The sequence below is a fragment of the Gallus gallus genome, chromosome 2 (genome assembly GCF_016699485.2).
Source record: "Gallus gallus isolate bGalGal1 chromosome 2, bGalGal1.mat.broiler.GRCg7b, whole genome shotgun sequence".
Taxonomy (NCBI): Eukaryota; Metazoa; Chordata; class Aves; order Galliformes; family Phasianidae; genus Gallus; species Gallus gallus.
The window spans coordinates 103,912,601-103,934,079 of NC_052533.1; the positions used below are offsets into that span (position 1 = coordinate 103,912,601).

Genomic DNA, 21,479 nt, shown 5'->3' on the forward strand with positions numbered 1-21,479 from the left:
TTCTGCAAATTTGACTCGCAACCCCAACAGAAATAAGCCCACACTACTTTATTTAAAGTTAATTTACACTACAGTTTGAATAGCACCTGCCCTTGGGTATGTTCCAGAGGAACGTCTCCCTTTTCACAAAGCCAGGCTAACACCCATTGTAAAACTTCCAGAGGCACATTAGATGTCTGTTCTCCCCCCAGCAATTTCACCCTTAGAAGTAGAAGGAACGCTGCCAGTTACAGCCTGTGCTGAGGAAACATGAGTTATAATTTTACCCTGGGAAAATTGCTGAACTGGGAGCTTCTGGTGTGGCATAGGTCTTGCCTTCGCAATCCAATGGTTCTTTTGATTCAGAGAGGCTTTGAAAGGGTGGTGATGAAAAACATAGCCTCACCCTTTGAATCAGCCAGCCGCCTGCTTTCCTTTGCACTTTTAAAATTTGTTTTATTAATTTGCCTGGGAGCAGAAAGAGATAATACTGACCCATATGGAGAAGACGCATTTTTGGACATATCAGTAGAACATTATCTACTTCAGACTGAACGAGCAGCCAACAGAAAGAACCACCTTCACATAGCCCAAATAATTTTATATCTGGAATCACCTTAAGAGAAAAAAAAAGCGTCTCTGTTAGCTCTTCCTGCCATATGAAAGGGACAAATCCTAAGAATCCAATAAAACTGTGTCTCTGAAACGCTGTAATGCACTTGAGCTCTAAGCACTCTCCAGATGTTTCTTGCAGCAACAAATAATAAAATATTCTCAGCCTGAATTGTAATTTTGAAGGCACTGTGTCCACTCAGTAATTACGAGACTAGACAATATAACAGACAGATAGCTCCATCTATAACCTCACAGCAGGAAAAGAAGACACAGAAGAGCTTTAAGACAATACCTTTGTAATTATCTAATTTACAATTAAGATGTTAACAAAATTGCAAGTTTGACAGTTAGAGTTCAAGCTGGTACAGAATTAGAAATACCGTGGAAAACTGCAATGCTAAATTATACATCCTACACTCCAGCGAGGATGAAATGCAACATCATAGCCAAAAAGGATCGGCCTTCAGGAGTCCTCGGTTGTCACAGGCTTTTCCTCCTCTCTATCGCCCATTTCCCCTCCCAGTGCTGACCTAAGCAAAGCAGTGGTGCCATCTCAAAACAAAGACGCTCTACTGAAAACCTGTCAGAGTGACAGAGACCACCAAGAGGGTGAAGGAAGTGATAAAGACCAAACTTACTGAAACAACAGGCTTTTCGGAAGTCCTGGTTAATGCAGATTGCAATAAGGAGAGCTTACTCAGCTCTAAAATGATCCCATGCATTTCCAGGGCTGGCTAAAAGTTTCTCTCTCCTCTTGTAACTCTCATTAAAATTATCAGCCTACATATTTCATAATAAGCAGGAGAATGAAAAAGTCCAAGCACTATCGTGAGAGAAATCGCCTTATTTATCATTAGCTGTTTCAAAACGCATGTAGGTTACTTAATACCTTGGGACAGGCAGCATAACAACATACAGGTGCTGGGAGGGGAATCAGGCTTATGTTGAAGGCACATACGCAAAGTGACACAAGATGGTTGAGGTATCCCAAGAGCAATTCTAGCAGGCTATGGACACACCACTGCATACAGGAGCTGAGTAAACAGCCCTCGGCCACCCAGACACTTTCCTACCCCTGCTCCATACCAAAACACTGATGCTCTTTGGATGTTAAAGCCATCATAGAAGGAGGTACGCTTTGAGGCAGCTAGTGGAAAGGGGCTGAAGTCCTCAATTAAACTTAAAAGGCTTCATTAATGCAGTACTTTTTAGTTTGCTTTTACCTCTTCTCTGTTTTTTTTGTTTCGTTTTGTTTTGAAGTTTTCTTAAACACTGGGAAAACACTTAGAGACGAAAAGAGAAAAGGAATGGTATCCACACAACTGTCAGGTCAAGCAGTGACTTTTTTGCATGATATGAAGGGCAGGATTTGAGGAGAGGCGAACACAGGATCCTGCTCTAGGAGGAGAGAAGCGTGCTTGGCAAGACGGCGAACATATGGCATAGGAACAAAGCATACTTTAGATTTGGTTCATTTGATTCCATTATGTGTAAAAGATACTTTTGGATCCAAGGCTAAGAAATACAATTTTGATTATTATTGTTTTCAGACCTGTAGGGATTCCTCCAAGTAGTCGTAGTAGCTCACACAATAAAAACACCCATTTGCCAGCTAATTTTAGCGTTTTTTGCCCACAAGGGTGGATTAACCACAAATCTATATAACCATGAGCCGTATGCATGCTGAAGCCATCACTGCTATCGCCAACTTCATGAAGCAGCAGCTGGCTAACTAGTTTTAGACAGAAGGGTTTCTGCTAACTAGCTCAGCAAACTCGCAATTTCATATTAAAAGACTTCTGCTTGGTCTGACACTGCAATAGACCACACACACCCCCTCAGAATATCAGGAAAAGTGTCATATAATATTCATTAACTTTGCATCGGCTGTTTCTGAGTCTGGTTTTGGGCTTTGGTTATTACTAAACACACGAAGTGCCAGTGCTTGGACAACAAAAAGAAATGAATATGTCTAAAGAAGCATTAAAGACCATGTCTGTCCCTCAGCAAAAAACTACCTACCTTAACTTTCTCTAGCTAATGGTTTTTAATTTCTCTAACACACAACATGCATTTCAAACTGCCAAGAAAAAAATAAAGACACATCATCAAACTCATGCTAAAGATAGGTATACTGTAACATAGAAGCCAGCAGTATTTCTGTATTCTTCCGAATGACCAAACAAGATGATTCTGGGACAGCTAGAAAGAAAAAGGGCAACAGGCAGCTTTACCAAGAAAATAAAAGCCAAGCTTGTATTACACAAAGTTGCTTCATTTTTAAAACATACAGAAGCTACATCAGACAACCTAAGGGCATGCACTGCCACTGGCAAGAACTGGACCAACCCCATGTGGAAGGAGTTCAGGTATTAAATTTCTCTTTTTGGTAGGTTATTCTGTAACTGAGTTCTTGGAGAAGTTGGCCATTGCCAAGAGGTTAGTTAGCCTAATTTAAACACTGCTGAGGCAGTAAGCTTAATGTGAAATTGTTCTCATTCAAAACAACACCTGAAGAAATCTTTTACCTCTGTGGGGGGAAGACTTCACCTAACAAGAGCCACAGAAATCAACTCCAATGAGCATCTTGAGTGGTAATAACCAGTGGTACAAACTAGTAAGACCATGCTAACAAGGGGACGCACCCTCTATAAATAGCTCAGGTCCAAAATAAACCACTCTGAACTACACCTGGCTTCTGCAATACACACACACACAAAATACTTCAGAGAAGGATCAAGCCACAAGGACCGGGTCTATCTAAAAATATTTAGGATAAAAGTTTGAGTATATAATAATGGTGTGCTTAGAAGACACGATAACTTAAGATCTGGTACCATTTTCTCCACACAGAGGAATTCAGTGACGCACCATTGCTTCATACGCACTTCCATATCAGACATCAATTTGTCAGATTCCTCCTCTGCTGCCATTTGTCACATGGTAGCAACACTCATTACGTGGATATTGGGATATTGGTGAGAAGGTTCAACATCTGCCATAGCACCAACATCCGCCTCAGATGTCACAGGCCAACATAAAATAGGAGGCATTACTTTCAGAGCAGCCCTAATGCATCAAAATTTATTTGATTTCCAATCAAATCTAAATGACTTAATGCAGCAAAATGAGTTTGACTTCCAAGGAAAAAAAACTAGGTTAAAAAATATTTTCTACACAAAGTAGGCAGGAACGGAATCCTACCTCTACCTGAAACAAAACAAACAACCAAAACCAAAACAAACAAAAACACAAAAAGAAAAAAAAGAAAAGAAGAAGAAAAAGCAAACCACACAACAAACAATGATTTTGAGACCCTGTCTCTTATTTATCAAGGAGACACCACTGGAGGCTTCTCCCAGGCACACAGGGAATGAGACACTGCATGCTGTGGAGAATGCTAGTCAAATGCACCATGCAGCGGACTGCCAACACTTAGGCTGTTCTTCACAAAACTACTGCCTTAATGTGAATAAAAATCAAAACAAAACCACTAGCTTCCAATGGACATATGAGGAATGGAAGGAAGCATCACGCGAGGAAGACTTAACAGCTCACGAAGGGACAGTCACACAGTGATACATCTCAGGGTGTTGAAAGAGCAAATCCAGATTGAATCTGGAGGATAATCCTGCAAAGGACTTTCTCTGAAAGTGGGTAAGCTTGGGGAAAAGGCCAGAAAGCCTAGGACTTGATGCGCTGCCCACCCTGTGTTCAGGGACGTGGCACAGGACACCTGCAGCTCTGTCCCATCATACCAGGCAGGAAAGCAGGGAGGCTGCAGAGTCTCCAAGAGGCAAAAACAGAAGGCAATGGGGAAGCCAAGCGTGTGCTGGGAGTGGGAGAGGGGAGACAAAGCTTCCCTTGTTGGGGCAACAGAGCCCTGCCAGAAGAGAAAAGGGTAGGCTGGAGGAGGAGGCATTTAATTTGCGAGAGTGTGGAGAAGGGTGGTGAAACACAAAAAACATTTAAGCTTTGCTTTGGTCTCTTCCACGGAACAAAAGCTTGCCTTCAGGAACAGCTGAATTGTAATGACAAAATAAGAGCACTTGGAGCAAAGAGGGAAAGTTTCAGAAGACCTGTGATGAGCATGTAGCAGAGGGGGCAGAAATTAACTTCAACAATTCCTAAACGATGGATTTGTCTCATGGCTGTCATCTTAAATCCCATTATAGACATACACACACTGAACACTTGATTTCTGCTGAGCGGTGCCCTGGAGCTGCAGAACTGAAGGGGATGAGTTAGGGGAAGGAGCGGAGTGGAAGGATGGGATCTCTTCATGTTTATCAGAAACACTAAATCTCGGGATTTCCATCCATGCTGCCCTGCAGAGGGAACAGGGCTGCAGCCCAGGAGACAACAAGCAGTGAGGGTATGTGTGTGCCTTACTGCACATATTTGAAAGCTGTGTGGAATGAGGTGTGGCAGTGGAATTTATAAATCCAGTCCTAGCTGGAAACAGTGGCGGGTTGCCAACCACGCCATAAAGGTCCTGTCATCTCAGCTCCAAGTAACATCCTCAGGAGCCCGATGTTTTCTCAGATAGAGGTGTGCCACAGCTACAGAAAAAAAATACAGTGCAGTCACAAAGCATGATAGCCACAGCAGTGTTACCTGCCCCGTTCACTTAAACAAGGCCTTGTAACCCACCTCACCGTGACGGACCTTACAAAAGGCTCAACATCGGTTAGCTTCACAAAGAACAGCGCTCCTGCCAGCAGGAACTTCACCTGACCACAAGCCAGTCTGCAAGTTTCCATGAGGCTGAAGCAGAGGTAATTGGTGATGGGTACCCAGTAGTAAGGATGGAGGCTCACCTCACATGACCAAGACAACGCAAACTGGGGTGACATCGGTGGGACTACAAAACCCAGAAGAAATCAGAATGTGTGCCTAAGCTGAAGCAGTAGCTGTTATATTAGAAGAGATCTTGAACACAAAAAGGAAATGGAAGACAGACAGACAGACAGACAGATAAACCCTACCGCACAGATCAGAATCAACGATGACTATTATTTTTTATAAAGAGTCCAATAACACAGTGCAAACTAATTCCTCCCATCTGAATCCTGGCACCATTTGGTATCTTCAATTCAAAAAAAAAACAAACCAACAAACCAAAACCCAAACACACCTTTTTTCTTCCTCCCCTTCTTCTCGCTCTTTTGCCATGCTGACGCTTGTTTGCATTATGTCTATTTTGAGCTAAATTAAGTAGAAGCAGCAGAGCTTTGATTCAGTAGTAGCAATAAATGGGGTTAGCCTGGCATTGATCTGTGTAAAGGGACCAAAGCTGGGACTGCCAGCAGCAAAACGTGGTCAGTGAACTCTGCAGTACCAGAGTGACCCTGCAGCTGAATTCTTAGCCCTGATTACAACAGAAATAGACTTCGTTTCCCGAACAAAGAGTATTTCAGACAGCAGATTAGCAAGAGAAAGTGCACTTATAACAGAGGATTGAGGAAATGGAACAAAAATAAGAACCACCACATGCTTCCAAGTATTTTAGATAGCTCCTGAACAGTGCAAAACAAATGCACGCCTTGCTTTGCATTTTTGGTAATCCAGCCAGCACCAGGCCCAAATGCTAAGGAAGATAAAGTTTTTTGCTTATCAGCTGAACAGCTTCAGAAAGTAAGTAGGCAGCACAGAAGATGAGGAAAAACCACATTATGGACAGCATACTGGAGAAGTCAGAACATCTGCCTCGCAAACCTAAAGAAAGGGAGATAATGCTAGTTACAAGAGGCAAGGCACCCTTCATAAATCATGCTTCAGACAGCAAATTTATATACAACCAGAATTTCATAATCCTTAGGAACACAGATCAAATCTGCTAGCTCGCAGATGTCTGGGTGTCTGTACTGTTGTGCAATGCAAAAGAGGGAGAGAACATCAGTATGCCCAGTCTCCTAACTACGAGGTTTAATCGGTGCATCCACGATGTGAAACAAAGCGCCTCGTTTGTGCTGCAATCTCCCCAGTCTTGAGCCAAGCAGGGTAGGCCCGGGTCCCTGGATGGGGATCCCACTGGGCAGGTCAGGAAGCAGCCGGACTGGCTGCTGCCCCATATGGACCCTAGCTCCTGTAAAGACAGAGGAAAGTGGGGACTCATGGATCGTCCCGCTTCCTCTTCTAACCAATTTCTTTCCCATGTTTCACGATGAGTGCTCATTAACACAAGCATTTCCTTAGAACAAGCAGTACAAAATACTGAGTCTGATCTACTGCCTGCCCACAGCAGGAGGTTGGAATTGGATGATCCTTCAGGCCCCTTCCAACCGAAGCCATTCTGTGATTCTACGAAATCCTTACAAACAAGCCCATAAAAGCTTTCATCTCACTTCTCCTAGAAAATCCCTCCATGGATTTCCGTTGCTTGATAAAAGTAGCAAGGTGGGGGACACGGAGGAAAGGGAGGGTGGTTCTAAGAGTCTGCTGGTGCACTGACAGTCTGAAAAAAAACCAAGGCAGAAATCTGCCAGACTGTGCCCTGTGTTTTAAATGCCACTCGTCTGCCTTGCTGCTCCTTATGGGCTGACTGCAGCCTTTGCTGGGGTTTGTGGCAGCTGCAGTGCCCGAGCACGGGACATGCGGTTGTCACAACTGGGAACTCGCTGACTGATTTATGGGAACTTACAAACCCACAAAACCAGAAGATATTTGTATTCACTCATATCCTGAGTGCTCCTTTCACCTCTCATTGAACAGCTCCCGTGCAAGTCAGTGAAAGTTTTTGTACAGTTCAAAAGTCAATCTCTGCAGCCTTGAAGCATCACACCGCAGCACCCAGACCGAGCAGCTCGAGGCCAGCGTGCCCACACTCGTAACAGCAGCTCCAAATTAAGCCATCATCTTAACTAGGTAATGGTTATTGAGACATCCCAAATGGATCGGCTCATTATTAAAAAAAAAAGGCAATTACGGTAAATTAGACTTCTCACCAGAACAACCAGCCTAAGCTTTAAATTTGCTACGATACATACCTGACCACCCTTTTTAAATGAGGATAGCTGAGGGCTCCGACTCACCGTCACTCAGCAAACAGCTGTGCAATTTGGGACAGCTCCTTCTCACCGCTCCTCTCCCTGGGGTCACTGCCCTGGGGCAGTGCCGGCAGAGCTGACCACGTGCCCGTGCCTCGTGCATGCCCCGTCACCAGCCGGGCAGTGCAGTGCCCATCCCCGGTGACAGTGGCAGCCCCACGAAATCTGCTGACCAGGGCTTGGTGCTGCTGCTGAAGCCCAGGTGCCTTCTGCTGACTCTGCAAGGGAACAAAAGCCTTCTGCAAAGGAGGGCAGCCGAGGGCAGCAGCATCAAGCTAAGATTTGCCAGGGCTTGCCTGCCAGAGGACAGAGTCTGGAGTTTTAACCATTTTTGGCACATTCCACATTCAGTATTTTCAGAAGCTTTCGAGGATGTTTATGAAACAACTGCAAGGTAGGCAACTAAATTCACAGTGGTACAAAGAATTCCTTCCCACATTCCTCTCCCATGCTCTACAGTCGAAATAAATGAAGATGTAGTTTATGTTTCTGTAATTACGGTTTGTTAAAAGCAGAATGGGTTGTTAAGTTATGGTAAGGAGCCCAGGAGCTCATACCCTGCTTTGAATACCACAGCGGTGTAGATTTCACTGAATAAAAAAGGCTGGCCAAAACCAGAGGGAATTTGCGCTCTGGTACTGTTCAGCATAAACCAATTTACCTTTAAAGCAATCATGTTAACCAAAGCGATCAATTAGAAAATGATCTGATGAGAGCAATGTCAATGCACAGCACACTGCCAAGTTTCAGTTATTTAATACCAAATACCACAAGGGTAATACTGCTCGCTTGTTTTATGATGTTGTCGTACCATCCATCTTCTGCCGTTCGCTTTTAATCCTGCTTTTCCCCCATTAAATACTTACAGTATTTATACAGCCTTGTAAAACTCCAGTACAAAAGAATAAGCAACAAGAACTTTCCCCCATACATTACTTACCAACTTAATTATGTAATGCAATGTGAAAGGTTTATGTACACCAGCTGGATCTCATTACAGCTCCATTTCTTTCTTTTTAAAGTGCACTTTATCTGGAATACTGAAGTTACTAAGAATTTCACTGAAATATGTTGAACTGGTGCACACAGTGCTGCAGGATGCCAGCTCATTAAACAGGCTTACAGCAAGTCAGGCTTGTGGACACTTACTTTGGAATTTTAAAATGCACCAGGAACAGGTAAATATTTGAAGCTAAGTCAGGATTAAGTGACTCAGCCTAATTCAGCCTTCCCTTCCTCAGCATCACAGCAGATTGAGGAACGCTCTGCCATGTGCAACAGGAATCAAGAAAGTGAGAAAGGAGAAGTTTCAGGTGACCATTGGTATCACACCCCTGCTAAGAGTCAGGGAGGTGCCAGCCCTATAAACTGAACGCGATGCCTCAAACATGCAGAATTTCAGTGCTGTGAAGAATTTGCCATAAGAACATCAATGAGGTTGCTAAATGCCCAGCTGAACCCAAGTAAGTTTGTTGCGCACTTTAGGAACCTCCATAGAATGGTCTGGGTTGAAAGGGACCTTAAAGTCCTCCCAGTCCCATCCCGTGCCGTGGGCAGGGCTGCCACCCAGCAGCTCAGCTGCCCAGGGCCCCATCCAACCTGGCCTTGAGCACCTCCAGGGATGGGGCACCACAGCTTCTCTGGACTTCGGTCAGTTGGTACCACCGACTGAGACATTCCTGTTCAGTCGTGAGGCAAGAGTTGTGGTTTAATAAATGGAGAGAACAAAACCAGCATAAAAAACAAAAAAACAAAAAAAAACCCTGTGCAGTGATTTTATTTTTGTTGTATATTTGACTGTAATTACCACCTTAAGTAGTTTAATTGTCTGGCATCTCTTCAAGTGTCTTGCCTGTGGGGAGGGGAGGCAGGCCAGTTTATAGTTTGTTATTAATGAACAAAGCACAAACAAGTTTACCTTGTCTGTAATCAACACTCCCATCCAAACAGATTGTGAAGAAAATGCAAAGGGGTCCGTTCATCCCACAGACTGAACACTATTGTGTTGATATCTGATCTTTTCATCGCGAATGTCATTTATACCTCAGAGGGAAATTGGTGTTTTTATAGCACCCACATGAGAAGCACCTGCGACCATCACAAGCATGCCCACCTTGCCCATTTCCCAGTCTCCACAGACACCTGCTCCTGGTCGCTGGCCTGGGGATGGGAGCGCTGGGACAGCCAGCCCAGGGTCTGGCCCTGAATTACCTCCCTCACGTGCAAACAAGGTGAGAAAACAAGATGTGCACAGAGGCAAAATGAGTTCTGATGTTTGCAAGCAAAACTGTGGGGCCGTTTACAACTGCTGCGGAATGACACGCATCCAGCCCTTCTCAGCTGGAAATAATTTTTGCCTGGAGTGGAAACAGAGTGGAAGGAAAACAAGAATGAGTGACAAAAAGAAACCTGTGCAGGACAGAATAAAGTATAGCCCCCTGCTTCATTAAGAAATGATTAGGCACAAGAAGCCATCAGTAAAAGTCAGAGAAGTTATATTGAGGAGATGGTACAGCCAGGAGGATAGAGAAGCAAACAGCTATTTTTCGTGGCAAATAAAAACCATGAAGACAACAAATTTGGTCATTAGTCTTGCTTTTCCACTTAAATTGGTGCAGGAGCCCACTGCTTTTAGCTCACATCCTGCTCCTAGCCCAGCAGGCCACCTGGATGGCAGCGTGGCGGGGGCAGAGCCACAGCCAGCTCACCACAGGGGAGCTCACCGCTGGTGACAGAGGTAGCTCCTACTCCCAGCCTCACTGCCAGCAAGGGTGACAATTAGTGTCATTTGTGCTGGACTCCTCTGCCAGGAGGAAGGACACTCAACCACTAGGATCCCAATTGAGACCGCTACCTTTCACGTAAGTCACAAGAAAACTGCCTTAAGAGTCATAGAAAGGTTTGGTTTGGAAGGGACCCATCCAGTTTCTCCCTCCTCCATGGGCAGGGCTGCCACCCACCAGCCCATACCTTACCACCCTCCGAGTAAAGAATTTGTACTTAACATGTAACCTAAATCTCCCCTCTTCTAGCTGAAAGCCATTCCCCCTGTCCTATCATTTTCAAACCATATAAGAAGCTGGACTCCCTCTTGTTTAAAAGTTCCCTTCATGTACTGGAAAGCTGCAATGAGGAATCCTTGAAGCCTTCTTTTGTGCAAGCTGAACAAGTGCAGCTCCCTCAGCTTTTATTCATAGAAGAGGTGCTCCATCCCTTTGATGATCTTCATGGCCCTGGTGCTCCTCTGGACACACTTCAACAGCTCCACGTCCTTCTTGTGCTGGGGGCCCCAGGCCTGAATGCACTGCTCCCGCTGGGGCCTCAGGAGGGCAGAGAACGGCTAACAACTTCCCATTGCTATGGTTGAGGACTTCCTTCCCCACCCTGCTTTGGGCTAAAATTGCTGGTGATGCTGATTAACATCTCTTATCAGCTTTCTCAGTCACCTCCAGCACTTCCATCCCTAGATCCTGAAGCACAACCCCACGCCTAGGGGATGGTCCCACTGGCTCCTGGGAGGTTCTGTGTTGTGATGCCTATTTCTTGTGGGCTTCATTTTCCCCACAGCAAAAGACACAGCTTTTATTCAAATTGCACAACAAAACCAGCATATTCAACAATGCCTTCGAAACAATGCAGCTGACTTGCAGCAGTGTTCAAGGCATCTGCCTGCCATGGCTAACCATAAGCAGAGCACATAAACACCTCTCCTTGAATAAGGGTATAATAGAGCACATGATTATGTATCTTGTTACAGTTACACCTATAAAGTGCAGAAGCAGATGCTGTAAATACTGTTCTGAGGTCTTCTACTCATTGAGATGCACAAGCAGAAACTTGATAGAAGAGAGATCTGAAAAGAGACTGTATAAATATTTAAGAAAAATAGGTTTAAGAAAAACGGACTGCTGTATGATATAGCAGCTTAACTAGTTCTAAAGAATTACTTGCTGACAGCCAGCATCCAGCTATCCACCAACAGAACCAACAAGAAATTCCTGCCTTCTCGGAGCTAGGACCCTGCAATTGTTTCTTTAGGGGCAAAACCAACACGTTTTGATTAAGCACACCACTGAAGCATTTAAAGCTGTGATATATAACATGAAGTGACTGCGCAATGAGAATGTGGGCATTAACATACAGAATAGAGCAGTATACACAAGTAATTTTGGATGCAGATCGCCATTCATTGCAGGGACTGAACAATGCTAGCATTTCATTAGCAAACCACGAGCCACATAAGCACAGGAGAAGCGAGGCCACAGCCTATATGTTGCATCCTGTCTTTGCGTCCCTGTGAGGACCTGCGTGCTCCCACCTCATTGCAGGAACCAGTATGGATGGGGGAAAGCTTTCTTCAGAAGAGAAAACCCATTGGGGGGTCTCTTGAGGAATTATATGAAGAAGCTTAAAGATTAATGGGGTACACCACCAGTTTATACAGTGCTTTAATCAAAACCCTGTTTGCCCAACTTCCTCACTGAGCTTTAATAAGATGTGAATGAGGAACTGATCTGGACACTTGAGTACTTGAGTTTACAAGGAGCATTTCAAGGAGCTTGAGGAAAATAGTTTATTGGCCATTAGGAATAAAAGCAAGCACAATGCTTGTACGCCGTGTTACCACAGTGCTGACAGCGGATCTCTTTTGGGATACGTACCCAAGAATCAGGACTTATTCTGAAACAGAACTCTAAAGGCAACCACTAGTTTAAACGTGACATTTTTTAAAGTTAAGGAAAAAAAATCTTTAGGTTTTGATTTCCATAAGAGGCAATAATACAGTGAACTTAATTTAAGTCACACTCAGCTTCTTGTAACTGAATTGGAAGTTGAAGAAAACCAAGATTTTTCCCCCTCTACCCTACTTCTACATTTTCCTCTAGCATTTCTACTTTAACTAAAGCAAACCATTCTTCTTTGCCACTCCCCTGGCTCTATCTTTTCCTTGATCAAATCTTGCTTCAGTGCCCTCTACACATGTTGTTTAGTATTAGGAAGGACAAATTTTTTAATCCTAATTTCCTCCTCTAGTTCTAGCCCCAGTTCGGAGACAATATTTAACACCTTTTGAACCCATCCAACAGACCCAGCAGACATGCACTGACATACAGAAATGAAATCTAGTCCATAACTGGTGGGTTACAATAAGGTAGTTGGTAACAGCTTCTCACCTTGCTTCCCTTCTCATCCTTATTCTCTATTTCCAGCTCTTTCCCTTGCCCCCAGATTCTGTCCCACAGCACAGCTGGACCCATTGCTTAACTCCACTTGCTTACTCCTGAATAGGTTGGAGCACTCACCTCTGCTCTCCTCCCCCTCTCAGGTAACAACTATATCACACCATTGCCACTGAAGTGAGTAAAAAGTTTTCAGACCGTGTGTTTGCTTTGGAGCTTTTTGTTTTCTATAAACAGTAGGAGAAAAAATGAGAATGCTTTAGGTTTTCTCTACAATACTTGTTTACGTTTCTGGAGGAAAACCCTCAGGGGCTCAGAGAGCCACAGGCTGCCTCGCTGCTGGTGCCCCATGTCCCCAGGGCAGGGCTCTGCGGTCACTGCTCAAACAGTGGCACGGAAGGAATTTCTGTTTGCTTTGCTTTCTCCTTTAGAAGCAACGTGGACGTGGGCCGTGTGAAATCTAATCTACTACTATATATACATATACATATATACGCAGAGGGAGAGAGAGAGAATATATTTTTATAGTATTACAGTACATCATTTAAATATATTTGTATTGTTTATGTTATGTATAAATATGTTTCGTATATATAAGAATGTAAATACATATGTTTATATATAAATAAATAGAAATATTTATATATTAAAAAGTATATTTCACATACACGTAGGCCGCTCTGAAAGTAATGCCTCCTATTTATTTCCACGGAAACTACAACAGATACATAGTGTTATTGTGGTGTATTGGATAGAACAAATTCTCAGCTACAAAACACTCCTTCTCAACATAGTCACCACCATTTGCTATGCATTTTCTCCAGCGATGAACAAGAGTCTACACGCCATGCTCATAAAAATTTGCTCCAGTGGAGGTGACCCACTGTCACTGTTGCCACAGCTGAAACACACCACCCACCGCTTCACTGTGCTCGCAGCCACTGGTTGGTCTCCATAAGCATTCAACAAGTGTCAATGAATAGGTGCCATTTCTTCCACGCAAGGGAGTTCAATGACACACCTTTCCCTTGTACGTACTTCCATGTCAGATGCCATGCTGTCAGACTGCCCCTCTGCTGCCATCTGTCACATGGCAACAACATGAAACTGAATATTAGTGGGAAGGTTCAACCTCTACTGTCATACCACCAACATTCACCTCTGAGTTTGTGGTCCAACATCAGAGAATATGAGGCATTACTCCCAGAGAAGCTCTCGTATATTCCATATATGTAAATTCATAAATATTTAATATTATATACATTAGCCATTTCTATCTTTACTTGGACATATTATGGATTTGACCCGATGCTTCACCACCTCTCTATAACAGAACTAACACGCAGCCTCCATTCATGTTACATGACTGCAGCAGTCACTGCTGTATCACTACCCTACACTGTCACTGAGCCTGCTATTGTTATTCATGATCCTGAATATATCTATTAGCAGTCCGCAAGTGAATATGCCACACTGAGGAAAACTGGTTGGTTAAAATTCCACTTCTGAGGAATCCTTCTCTATCAAACACCACAGCAAAATTAAAAAAAAAAAAAAAAGAAAAACAAAAGAAAAAAAAAGCATTCAGTTCTCCCCCTCTGTGCCATGCAGATACTCTTGGCCACTCACATGGCAGTGTAGTGCTACTTGAGTTTACCAATGCAATGCATTAGAATGTAATTCACACTACATTTAGTACTGTCTGAGTCACCACATTTTAACTTGATTCATATTTTAACAATTCTGTACTAGTTAAAATGAGCATAGCTGTTCCTTGATGCTTTGGGGCATGCCTCACTTCTGGCACTTCCCAACATCCTAGAAGGAAGGGAGCAGCTTGTGTCCAGAAGTACTTTCAGAAGAAACATCAGTATCCAGGTCCTGCTTAAGCAGTAGCAAGAAGACCTGCAGTGTTTTCTCTGAAAGCAGCTGACAGATGCAGGTGCATTTCAAAAACAATGCTATAAATGAATGAATGAATAAACAAATAAATTATAAGTGGTAACCTGCAAGGACTTCTAGAGATAAGAAACAGAAATCAGGTTGTTTCGGAAGTGTGTCAAATGCCCTAAAAGGCAGGCAGAACCCTGCTCTGAATTAAAGTTGTGTCTATGCTGTAAAAGTCAAACCTTCACATAGTGCTTTGGAGAGGGAACAGTTTCCCAAGCTGATTTTCCAGACTTAAGACACCTAAACCATGGCTGAAGAATACGCGTTTCAAGTCTTCATATTTTTCAGATCTTATTCCCTTCTTCATCATCATCTACAGAGACCACACAGCTTTGCACCATTCCCTCTGCCTGCAAGGACACGCGCTTTTCCAGCCCTCACAGTCTTGGACTTTGCCAATTAGTATGTATTTTTGTGTCACCCATTAATGTGTATTTTTAGAGAGACAAGGTGATTGTTCTGAAAAGCTTCCGAGACATAGTCAGCAAAATGCATGCTTCAGCATTGCCAAGTTGAAAGGCAATAGAAAGTATACAGATACTAACAGGCTTCTTTACTGAGCAGTTACTCCCCAAAACCCATGTGCTTACAGCATCTCTTTACTTCTTCCCACCAAAATGCACTTTCAACAATTGAGTAGAAATGTGAACCAGGTCCAGACTGGATGCAGGGATAGTTCCATTAACTGGTGGTACAATTACAGAAAAAAAGCAACACGTTTCCACACCACCTTGATAAAAGCCTACAGAAAGTTTCATCTCCCAAACACAGCAAACATGGTCTGCATTAATTTCCTAGCTATCTACTGTGATATCCAAGACAAAGACTAAAGGAACAGCGCACAAAGTTGTTTAGAGAGTGAAAAACAAGAGCTCACACTGATGAGGTGGCCATGGGCTTCACAGCTAGTAACTCAAAATCAGAGCAAGGGGTCAGGACTACGATATTGGACCTTAACAGAATCATGGAATCATTAAGATTGGAAAAGACCACTAAGATCATCCAGTCCAACCATCAGTCCATCATCACCATGCCCAATGACCATGCCCAATGACCATGCCCCTCAATGCCACATCCACACATTTCTTGAACACCTCCAGGGACAGTGACTGCACCGCCTCCCTGGGCAGCCTGTGCCACTGCAGCACCACTCTTTCTGAGGAGAAATTCTTCCTAATATTCAATCTGAACCTCCCCTGGTGCAACTTGAGACCATTACCGCTCTCCTACTTCTGTAACCTGGGTGAAGAAGCTGAACCCCACCTCACCATTACCTCCTTTCAGGGAGTTGTAGAGAGCTATAAGGTCTCCCCTGAGCCTCCTCTTCTCCAGGCTGAACAATCCCGGCTCCCTCATCTGCTCCCCATCAGGCTTGTGCTCTAGACCCTTCATAGCATCATTGCACTTCTCTGAACGTTCTCCAGGGCCTTGATGCCTTTCTTGTAATGAGGGGCCCAAAATTGAACACAGTATTCAAGGCCTCACCAGTGTTGAGTACAGAGGGATCATCACCTCCCTGCTCCTGCTGACTACTCCCTGCCACTTTTGAAGCATACTAGAAACACATAGAGAGAAATCAACAGCAGCAAAAGCAGCATATGCATACACATCCATTATATACATACACACAAATACGTATCTCTATATATGTGCACTTAGAAACAACTCAGGGTTCAGCTGAAGGGTACTGAGAAATCACTCTTGAAATTTCTCCAGAAATCCTTAATTTTAAACATGCAAATGGACACACACACACAAAAGAGGAGCTTAAAATACAGCAGCGTTTTAGAGAAGTCATTCATTTACGCACTATGCTTCTGGCAGAGAGATGCAAAAGTAGCAGCAGCATACACAGGTGCCAATTTACAGGGCAGCCCAGGAGCTGCAGCCCCTTCATTAGAGCTCCCAAGCACAACAGTTGCAACTTCACAACGTCCCACTCCCAGTATAAAAAACAGCAGAACTCAAACAAATGACAGCATCACCAGACACTGGTGTGTATGCTTAAGGAGGAGGGATGGAGTACTGTGCTAGAATTGAAATGATCTGTCCCAGCTACAGAAGAGTACAGACGCATGCAATCAGTAAGCATATCAATTAATGAAGAATTTACTGGAAATGTACAGGCTGCATCTGAGTGCTGCAACTTTATTTCTTAAACTAAAAATGGCACTAAGAACAGATCAAAGCACTTGTCCTCATTAGGGATTAAGTCCCTAGCAAGTTTGAAGGTTTTCAGATCAACTCACTAAAATTGGCTGAGTGCAAAAGCACGCAAATTTCTAAAAGCCTGGAAGAGCCATTTTTCTACGTGGATAATCCCAAAATAACAACGAGAACAGACTTCAATCTCATGTCTTTCAACGTTACTTTCAGATCAAGGTATTGTGAGAAGCTGCAATCCCTTCCCTCCTCCCCCCTTAAATGCCTGAGAGGGGCTTACAAAGCATTCCCTGAAAACGTGATTATATATTTTACTATCACAACATTAATAAATCTCTTCTAGATCAGATAGAACGCAGTTGCTAACACTTGTCCCTTGAATCCAAAATACGATAAAAAATTATCTTGCACGTACATATTTGGCTACACGCCCTCAATGATTCCCTTCGAAAAACAGGGTGCTTTTATTGCTTCAGAAACAGAAAAGCAAAATAACAAGGAAAAAAAAGGACACTGGGAAAGGGATGAACACAAGGGCTTCGAAAGTGACTGAAAATCTACAACATAGCTAATTAGGTTCCAGCTTCTAACACAATAGTGGGTGTACCATGGTCTGTTATCAAGTTTATAGCCAAGGGCACAAGACAATACAACCCCACATTCAATTTAATTACAGCCTATGGCTTGTGCAGTAGTGGTGTGTTTCAAAGGGTTTAAGCACTCATTTATTTCTACACCACACATGAAATAAGGCAGCTCGCTGTCACACAGACTCACCAATTAGACCAAACAGTTTCTGATCTCTTGCTCTCTAGCAGGAGAGCAGTGGGCAATGGGAAATCTTTTACAGGATAATCACAGAAGACTTTCTTGTTAGAAAAAAACAACTGCTGCCTTTAAGTTTGCGCATTTCCCCTTTGATGCTCACAGAGGAAGAGTACCGACTTACTCATCTGGGGTTCTATAGAGTTGCAGAAGTGTCAAAATACAGCAGTGCTTCAGTGATGCTGCCTTCCCTCTAATTGTATGTAAAAGGTCGTCTTTGTTTGACTTACATGAAATGGATCATCTCTTGCACTCTTCTCACCTAAAGCTGGACTAGGCAAGTTTCTGACTACTTCACGTGATGTAAATAACTAAAAGGAGTCTAACTTCTAAAAAGTAAAAACGTCATACAAATTTACATGCTGCTGGAATAAACCACCATCTGAAATACCTACATACATCACACCAATGCAACTAAGTTGACACAGCAACTGTATTTGAGTTTAAACTCCAAGATCCAAATTCCGTATACATGCAACAAAACACCATTCTCACATCTGAGAAATTCACCCCAGGTCACCTTGGAGCACACCCTGCCCTCCCCAGCAGCTGCCACAAGTGGAAGAGAAGGAGGAGCAGCTCCCATCCTGCACTCCAACGCACACACAGCCCCCAGAGCCTGCGGAGGCCACCGAGCTTCATCTCTGTTCCGCTTCTCCTGCAGTCATCTCCTACCCAACCTCAGGTTGGTTACAAGGAATATAGTTTGGGATATCCTACCATCTTCAAAACAAATCAACAAAAAAGCTCTGTTCAATGACTGGTCTTTAGAAGAATTCACAGTAATGAACAGTAATTGAACACCGAAGAAAACAATAGTCGAGGTTTTGCTATGGAGACTGTTAGGACATTGGTTTTAGAGACATTATGTGCTTCATCTGCCTCCCCATCCCCTGCCTCCCCAGGAATTAAGAGCAGCTTTGATGACCAGCAGCTATATAACACATCCCTTCTACAATTAGTGTCTTCTCACACACCTAAGTCTACTAGAAGAAACCTTTCCCTTTCAAGAAAAAAAAAACAAAAATAAAAACCAACCAAGAAACAAACAGCCTCAAAGGCAGGTGCAATTTTAAGTTCTTTTTATCCTCACTTAAAGATTTTAACATCAGTGTTTATTTTAGAACAGAGACGAAGTACATCTTGCAAGCTCTGCTAATCCACCAATGAAAGGGGATGGCGCTGACTAGACAGTGGTGTAACCAAAACTAACCTCGGAAGCTAAATAAACAGATACACTCTCAGAAGAATTAAAAGGTATTTAGCAGTCATCCGTCTTAATAGCTGCCATACTAGAAACACAGAAATAAAGCCTAGCTTCCTAACACTGCCTCCCTAAGCATTCTTGATGCTTTCTGATGAGTTCTCCTATTCTGCACACATGGAAAGCTCCTGGTGATGATTCCTATCAGAACAGCTTATGCAGAACAGGAGCGTTTATTTGTGGCAGTTTTTGGAAACATGAGAAATCCTCATGCCAAAGATAAAGATTCTTACCCGCTTCTAAGAGAAAAAAGGAGTGAAGAGAGCTAGACTAACTTATTAATTACTTTGATTTGTTACCATGTGTGATTTCTGTCTGATTATTTCATCACGTAATACTGTTCTGCCTTCTTCTGAGAAACCTTCAGTCAGAAAAAGATTTCTGGGTCTGGTCAAAGAAAGCCCTTCAAAGGAAGCGTAAGGCAGTGAAAAAAATCAAAAGAAAACTAACAGGAAAGCCAGTTCTGGGTTTAAACCAGCAAGAAAAAACACTGAAGGATTCCCCAGAACACCCAAGACAAAAGCACATGGGCCATACTTGTGACATCCTCTGAACATTTGGCCATTTAAGAGCTGATAAACTCTACACAAGCAGTCAGACACCGAGTTACAGACCAACATGACAGGAGAATTCTGAAGTGACCCACGACTCCCTTCACCCACAGCGGAAGCCCATCTATTTCCTTAGACCTATTTTTGGGAATTACTACTGTAGGAAGCTCAGCGTCTACCAGGCCTATAAATCTCAACAGCTACCACCACACTGCAGCATCAAAAGCTTAAACTTCAGCTATTGTTCATCTTTCAGTACCACGAGAGATGAACAACAGCCAAATTACATCCCTCTGTCATCAACTTGAGCTGAAACACTGCTGTCAGTGGCAAGAAAATTGCTACACTTCAGATCAAACGAGGACTGAAAAGCAAGTTGTGCCATGATGGCACAGTGTGCTTAAAGCATGCTGCATAATGCAGCTCTCACGGCTGCAACCTAAGGATCAAGACAATCATTCAAAGCATCTTTTCCAACTCTGAAGGAGGCTTCTGCAATCCAAGTGTTAACAACTCATCTTGGGGCTAAAACTAAAGAACACAACAGCCACAATAGAAAAGAGCAAAAGCAACATCCCTGCTCAGATTCTTCGAAGCTCATACTCAGAGCAAATTCAATACCTCTGGCTTAGTGCCTTCACTTAACCTTTCCCATACCTTGCTCAATATACTAATGCTGTAAGAACGCATACACTTGCACACAGCTAAACCCATTCGGATGCCTGCTCATTGCACTGCCACTCATTGAGCAGGGCCTTACACCAGGCCGTGGGACAGCAGCATGCACCCCCTGGAAGGATAAGTGCCAACACAACCAACTTCAGGGAATCGGTGATATTTGTCAACAGCGGGATTTAGCACCACGTGGCTTGATAAGATGCATTCAGTAAAAGGGCCCGGGAAGTCTTTGTTTATAATGAAGCAACCGCGATTGAGAGCCGAGGCATTTCCTGGGGATTAATGACCAGCTGGGAGAGCCGATGACTGGGGGCCGTGCCGTGGGCCATTAACCCCAGCCAGCCATTAATTTCCCCAGGAAATGCCTCGGGCCCCGACCAGCATAACTCGTATAAAAGGTAGCTGGGGAGAAAAAGTCCAGCATTAACATTTACCCAAGGAAACTATTTTGCAGACAAGATTTTGTCACATCCCAGAAGAAGCACGTAAGTTAAAACAAGCTAAAAACGACACAAGAAGAATTGGTGATTAAGAAAAAAAAAAGCTTCCCTCTCCTCAAGACTTAAATTAATGAGTTTTGTAGCAAAGGCGAGATTTAGCTGCAGAAGTGGCTGGGTAGCTTGTTTAGCTCATTAAATCGTGAATGGAGATGAACATTTCCATATAATTACTTCTGAAGCCCACACTGTCTCGTAGCCTCGCTGATTGCTCATTTTCTTCCCCGCTGCAGTTAAGAAAACAGCACATAGCTGTGCACGCCGCCACCTGTTTGAGATACTTCTCTCCTCCTCCCAGTCACAGAACCATAGAACAACTTGAGTCACCAGCCGCTAGTGAGAATCACAGCCCAAAAACACAGCTACACAAGTGGATCCCTCCTCATGTGAGCTGGGTGCGGAGTTCAGAGAGGTACAGGCCAGGCTGTAGGCCCAATGCCTTTGGCTCCCACCACCTTGCTACAGGATGAGGGTGCATGATGCTCTCCCCATTGGGTCCCTGTCCCTGCGTGCAAGACCTTCCTGAACACCGGACCGTGCTGAGAGTTTCAAAATTACTCTCAAGGTTGTTAAAAGCAAGCAAACGAGGAGCGCAGGGTTAAAACTCAGCAACAAGCTTTAGCTGATACCTGAAATAATGAGCTAGAACAAAAGCTCTGTCTGCACACAGCCAAGCCTCCGAGCCATTCACAGACAGCAGGAGATCAAACCCCACTGACTAGGTCAAA

The 21,479-nt window shown here is 43.6% G+C and overlaps 1 protein-coding gene across 8 annotated transcripts in view; it reads right to left on the reverse strand.

Annotated features, from left to right (window-relative positions):
• The window catches only part of KCTD1 (potassium channel tetramerization domain containing 1), a 96,908-nt gene that overhangs the window by 41,875 nt on the left and 33,554 nt on the right, over positions 1 to 21,479 (reverse strand). For 2 of the 8 annotated variants that reach the window (XM_001231830.7, XM_046936106.1), the window contains exon 1: positions 7,629 to 7,712. The exons of 2 other annotated variants lie outside the window; for them this stretch is intronic. The gene's annotated coding sequence lies outside the window, so the exon portion shown is untranslated. Of the gene's footprint in view, positions 1 to 1,232; positions 7,713 to 21,479 lie in introns of those variants that run through there. 4 more of the 8 variants (XM_015277999.4, XM_046936096.1, XM_004939811.5 and 1 more) reach the window with 2 other exon arrangements.